The following is a 6,129-nucleotide window of genomic DNA, read 5'->3' as shown; positions in this document are numbered from 1 at the left end:
AAGCCTGCTTCTCCCTCTCCCGCTCCCCCTGTTTGTGTTCCCTCTCTCACTGTGTCTCTCTCTGTCAAATAAATGAATAAAATCTTAAAAAAAAAAAGAAGAACAAGGTGTAAATGTGGGCTTCAAGATATATAGCATAACTTCTGAAAACGACAACATGATTGGAAGATCCAAGGGCCAAAGTTTTGGTTATCTCAAAGACTATGTGATTTTACAACACTGCAATAATTAAAAAAACAAAACCACAACGCCTCCTGAGTATAGCATTTTACAATTTGCAAAGGACTTTACATGCATCATTTTATGTTGTCCCGAAGGGAGCTCTGATAATTGTCACTGGAACTCTCGGGCCTGACTAGACAGGGAGCTGAGCTTCAGAACAGATCACACATTTGGGATTTTTTGAATAGAGCTGTGCTGTCCAAGAGAACTTTTTGCACTGTCCATGGCAGCCACAGGCTAGATGTGGCTACTGAGCCCTCGAAACATGGCTCGTGCAACTAAGGAGCTGAACTCATCACTGCATTTCATTTTAATTAATTTAACTTTAAATAGCTACCTGTTGCAGTATCTCCCACATTGGGCAGCACCCATCTGGTTTTAAAGAACTTAACCATATCTCACAGTTAGTAAGCTAAATCATTTGTTTATCCATTTGTTCATTCAATTGTTCCATTCAGTTGTTAGTGAACTTGACGTTTGAAGATTGTTTCCAAAGTTCTGTGAAATTAGCAATTTTCATTTATTTATTCATTCATTTATTTATTTATTAAAGATTTTATTTATTTATTTGAGAGAGAGAGACTGAGAGAGAGAGAGCATGAGAGGGGGGAGGGTCAGAGGGAGAAGCAGACTCCCTGCCGAGCAGGGAGCCCGATGCGGGACCTGATCCCGGGACTCCAGGATCATGACCTGAGCCGAAGGCAGTCGCTTAACCGACTGAGCCCCCCAGGCGCCCAGCAATTTTTATTTAGTCTAGACTGATGGTGACCTAACATGGTTAGGTCACTGGCCACACCCGCCATTCATGGGAGCATGTCATTCCTTTTGAAGAGCACGAGAAAGCCCTTGCAGCTTGATTTATTCTTGTGAAAATAAAATTTTTAGGAAAATAATGGTTTTACATACAGACAAAACGTGGATTGTCATTTTAATACAGACATGCAAGCAACATCGTCCCTAAAAGACACCAACATGGAAACAAATGAGACCAGTGGGTGTAAACCCTAACCCGTCACTTCTCTGCCCAAGAGTCTCACGGGAATCGCACCACTTTCCAAACCCGCTTTCCTCTTGAAAGGGGAGAGTTGCAAAAGTTCAGGAAGCTAGTAATTGTGAAGGCCCCGGAATAGCCCTAACACATAGTCATCACCAGGAAATGTTAACTGGCTAAGATGACATTTTAACTTTCACAGAAAATACCACTTGGAATAGTTATTTAAAGAAATCTAATACTTAGCATAACATGCACTTTTTTACCCCAGTCTTATCGATTAATGAACTCTGGTTTCATTTTTATTTTCAGCAACATTCTAGCTTACTTCAGTGCTGGCCTGTCTACAACTATTCACAATCAACTTCCACTCTGATCTTACAAGACCCAGCTGAACTTTTCTTCTGTTACCCACTGTTCAAACGTACCAGAACCACCTTCTGGGATTTGCTCACTGACTCTTGGGGAACAACTCCAGGGAGCTACCCTTCTAGCTCTGTGCTTACGTCACGAAGCCTCAGTCTGCTCCTGTCTTTGCAAGCCACGTCCGTCCCTGTCCCTCTAACTGTCCTTCTGGTAGTCAGGAGTTCACATGGAAATAATTGCTTTCATCCTATCTGCTCCCACTTTCCCTCCTGGTTCTGCCCTTTTATCCTTCATAATAGTGGCTTTTTAAATGAACAGCATTTTACAATCTGCCTTGGCTCTCTAGCAGAACAAAATGCTCCCCCCCCACCCAGTTTTAATGAGAAATAATTCACATACATCACTGTGTCATTTTGAGGTAGGCAGCATGGTGGTCTGATTTACCTTTATTATAAAATAATTACCACAATAGGTTCAGCTACCATCCACTGTCTCATATAGATACAATAAAAAGAAAAGGAAGGAAAGAGAAAAGAAAAATACATTTTCTTGTGATGAACTCCTAGGATTTGGAAACTTCCCTGTATTTCCTAGACATACGTACAGCCGTGTTAGCTGTATGTATGCTCTACCTCACATCCCTAGTAATTATTGATCTTGTGATTGGAATTTTGTACCTTTTGACCACCTTCCTCCATTTTCCCATCACCCTCTGTCTCTGGTAACCACAAGTCTTATTTTTTTTTCTATGAGTTTTTAAATTTTTAACTTTATTTTTTAAGATTCTACATGTAAGAGAGATCATATAGTATTTGTCTTCCTTTGTCTTATTTCACTTAGCATAATGCCTTCAGAGTCCACCCATGGTGTCACAAACGGTAGGAGTTCCACATTTTTTATGGCTGAATAATGTTCCATGGTATCCATATACACAACTTATCTATCCATTCATTCATTAATGGACACTTAGGTTGTTTCCATGTCTCAGCTGTTATAAATAATGCTGCTTTGAACATAGGGGTACAGGTATATTTTTGAGTTAGTGTTTTCATTTTCTTTGGATACACACCCAGAAGTGAGATTGCTAGATCACACTGTAGTTCTATTTTTAACTTTTTTAATAACCTTGATTCTGTTTTCCACAGTGGCTGCACCAGTTCATGTTCCTACCAACAGTGCATAAGGGATCCTTTTCTCAACATCCTGCCAGCTTTTGTTATCTCTTGTCTTTTTGACGATGGCCATTCTAACAGGTGTGAGGTGATATCTCATTATGGTTTTGATTTACAGTTTCCTAATGATTCGAGATATTGTGCATTTTTTCATGTACCTGTTGGCTTTTGGTGTATCTTCTTTGAAGAAATGGCTATTCAGGTCCTTTGCCCATTTTTAAATTCTTTTTTGTTTGTTTTTGTTTGTTTGTTGCTATTGAGTGTATGTGTTCTTTACGTATATTGGATATTAATCCCTTATCAGATATATGGTTTGCAAATATTTTTCCCCTTCCATAGGTTTTCTTTGCACTTTGTTGATGGTTTCTTTTGCTGTGCAGAGCTTTTTAGTTTGATGGAGTCCCACTCATTTACTTTTGATTTTGTTGCTTATGCTGTAGGCGTAACATCCAGACATCACCACCAAGACTCATGTCAAGGAGCTTTATTCTTGTGTTTTCTTCCAGCAGTTTCATGGTGGCAGGTCTTATATTTAAGTCTTTAATCCATTTTGAGTTTATTTTTGTGTGTGGAATAAGATAGGGGCCCAGTTTCATTCTCTTACAAGTGAATATCCAATTATCCCAGCACCATTTATTGAAAAAACTGTCTTCTCTCCATTGAGTGTTCTTGGCTCCCTTGTCAAACATTAGTTAACTCTATAATGCTTGGGTTTATTTCTCACTTCTGTTCCATTGGTTTATTCATCTGTTTTTATGCCAGTACCATACTTTTTGATGACTATTGCTTTATAGGATAGCTTGAAATCAGGAAGTGTGATGCTTTCTGCTTTGTTCTTAGGATTTCTTTGGCTTTGGGGGGCCTTTTGTGGCTCCATATAAAATTTTAAGAGTTTTTTTCCTATTTCTGTAAAAAATGCCTTTGGAATCTTGGTAGGGATTGCCTTAAATCTATAGATGTCTTAGGGTAGTACTGACTTTTTAAAAATATGAATTCTCCCAGTCCATGAACATGGAATACTTTCCATTTATTTGTGTCTTCTTTGATGTCTTTCATCAATGCCTTGTAGTTTTCAGAGTACAGATCTTTCTCCTCCTTAAATTTATTCCTAAATATTTTATTGTTTTTGATGCTATTGTAAGTGGGGTCCATTTCAATTATTTCCTTTTCTGAAAATGTGTTGTTGGTATATAGAAATGCTTACTTTCATATGTTGATTTTGTATCTTGCAACTTCACTGAATTCATTGATTAGATCTAATAGTTTCTTGGTTGAACCTTTAGGATTTTCTCTATATAAGATAATGTCCTTTGAAAAGAGAGATAGTTTTACTTCTTCCTTTTTAATTCTGATACCTTTTATTTCTTTTTCTTGCCTGATTGCTCTGGCTAGGACTTCTAGTACTATGTTGAATAGAAGCAGTGAGAGTGGGCACCATTGTCTTCTTCCTGATCCTAGAGGAAATGTTTCAACCTTTCACCACTGAGCATGATATTAGCCATGGGCTTGTCATATATGGTTTTAATTATGTTGAGATATGTTTTTTCTATGCCTAATTTGTTGAGTTTTTATTGTGAATAAATGTTGAATTTTGTCAAATGCTTCTTCTGCTTCTATTGAAATGATTATGATTCTTTTCTTTTATTCTATTAATGTGATGTATCACAATGCTTGATTTATATATGTCAAACTATCCATCCTCACATTCCAAATTGTAAATCCTATTTGTTCATGGTGAATGGTCCTTTTAATGTGCTGCTGAATTTGGTTTGCTAGTATTTTGTGGAAAATTTTTGCATTGATATTCATCAGGGATATTGGCCTGTAGTTTTTATGTTTGTTTTTCTGGTAGCATCCTTTTTTGGTTTTGGTATCAGGATAATGCTGACCTCATAAAATGAGCTTGGGAATGGCCCACCTCCTTGATTTTTTGGAAGAGCTTGGGAAAAATTGGTGTTAGTTCTTCTTTGAATGGTAAAATTCACTGACAAAGCCATCTGGTCTTGGGCTTTTCTTCATTGGGAGATTTTTTTATTGCTGAGTCAATCTCCTTACTAGTAATTTGTCTGTTCACAGTTTTTATTTCTTCCTTATTCAGCCTTGTTAATTTATAGATTTCTAAAAAATTTTCCATTTTTATTAGGTTATCCAGTTTGTGGGCATATAGTTGCTTATCACAGCCTCTTATGATCCCTTGAATTTCTGTAGTATCCAGTATAAAGTCTCCTTTCCCATTTATAACTCAGTTGACTTGGGTCCTTTTTCTTTTTTCTTTGGTTAGATAAGGGTTTGTAAATTTTATCATTTCAAAGAATGAAGTCTTACTTTGGTTAATCTTTTCTATTTTTTTTCTATTCTCTATTTCATTTATTTCTGCTCTAATCTTAATTATTTCCTTTCTTCTAACTTTGTGTTCAGTTTGTACCTTAAGGCATAAAATTTGGTTGCTTCTTTAGGATCTTTCTTGCTTCTTAATATTGGCATTTATTGAAATGAACTTCCCTCTTAGAACTGTTTTTCCTGCACCCCACAAGTTCTGATACGTTGTGTTTCCATTTTTGTTTGTCTCAAAAAACTTTCTTATTTCTCCTTTAATTTCTTCTTTGATCCATTGCTTGTTCAGGTGAGTGTTGTTTAATTTTCATGTATTCATAAATTTTCCAGTTTTCCTTTTGTTATTGATTTCTGGGTTCATGACATTGTGGTCAGAGAAGATACTTGATATAATTTCAACCATATAGAATTTGGTAAGACTTGTTTTGTGGTCTAACTTATAGTTTATCCTAGAAAATGATCTATGTGCACCTGAGAAGAATGTGTATTCTGTTGTTGGATAGAATGCGCTGCATATGTTGTTGTTCCAATCTGTTGTTCCCATATTGATTCTCTGTCTGTATGATCTCTCTATTGTTGAGAATAGGGTAATAAAGCCCCCCACTATTATTGTACCCACTATTATGGTATTCCTGCTGATTTCTTCTTTTAGCTCTGTTAGTTTTTGCTTCATATATTTAGGTGCTCCAATGTTGAGTGCAGAAATATTTACAATTGTTATATCTTTTTGATGTATTGACCCTTTTATCACCATTTAATAATCTTCTTTGTCTCTTTTTTACCATTTTTAGTTTAAAGTGTGTTTTATCCAGTGTAGGTATAGCTACCCCTGCTTTTTTATTGTTGTTGTTATCATTTGCTTGAAATGTCATTTTCCATCCCTTCACTTTCTGTCTATGTGTGTCTTTAAGGCTAAAGTGAATCCCTCCTAGACAGCATATTGTTAGATCTTGGTGTTTTTTTTTTTTTTTTTATCACCCAGCCATTTTATATCTTTTAATTGGAGAATTCAATCCCTTTATGTTTAAAGTAATTACTGATAAG

Source organism: Neomonachus schauinslandi, chromosome 8, assembly GCF_002201575.2.
Source record: "Neomonachus schauinslandi chromosome 8, ASM220157v2, whole genome shotgun sequence".
In the NCBI taxonomy this organism is placed as follows: Eukaryota; Metazoa; Chordata; class Mammalia; order Carnivora; family Phocidae; genus Neomonachus; species Neomonachus schauinslandi.
Note: the sequence above shows the minus strand (reverse complement) of the source record.